We start from the raw sequence: 860 nt of genomic DNA, 5'->3' as shown, positions 1-860 counted from the left end.
AATTTGAAAACATTGATAAAAATTATGTTGAATTTTGATTTATTTGATTCTCATTTAAATTAATTACTACATAAGTTAAAGTTCTGTTTTGAAGTTATATTCGAGCTTTAATCTGATTTTTAAAGTTTCAATTTACTTAGTTTGATTTTTTAACTTAGGTATCCATGACTCATATTAGGGTTTTAAGTGTTTGGTTGAAAAAAAAAATAAGGTAAAAAAAATTTCAATTTTCACATCAAATAGTCGCTATAATATATAATGTAGCAATCGTTAGTCTATCTCAGCATGTCGTTAACGATTTTGTGAGACAGTGACAAAAATAAGATTAGGAACCAATGTGAGTCATAACTATTAAGTTGGGAGACTAAATTGAGTAAATTGAAATTTTTAAAATTAGATTGAAACATAGTTGTTAGAACCGAACCAGTGATCGTTCGATCAAGCTATTGGTTCACTGGTTTATTGGTTCAACCGATAAATCACTGGTTGAATCGATAAAACCGGTCTCACATAAATATAAAATATAAAATAGTTAAAAACTTAAAATTAAAATTTGAAATACATATCTTCACTAACATTTTATGAAGAATCAAGTCTCAACTTCTAAAAATAACTAATATAAAAAAAACCATAAAATTTTAATACTACAATAGTATCTTATTTTGACATAATAAAAAAATAATTAATTCACAAAACCTATCATCTAACTATAATATCAGTAGATTTTAACACTAACATCAAAACAAATAACCTTAATTACAATATTAGCAATAAAATAGATCAAGTAAATTAATAAATTTTTAGTGAAATTTATATATATTTATATTAATAATGGTATATAATTAAAATATAATTAATTT

Source organism: Arachis duranensis, chromosome 5 (genome assembly GCF_000817695.3).
Source record: "Arachis duranensis cultivar V14167 chromosome 5, aradu.V14167.gnm2.J7QH, whole genome shotgun sequence".
NCBI classification, from domain to species: Eukaryota; Viridiplantae; Streptophyta; class Magnoliopsida; order Fabales; family Fabaceae; genus Arachis; species Arachis duranensis.
This window is presented reverse-complemented; position numbering follows the sequence as displayed.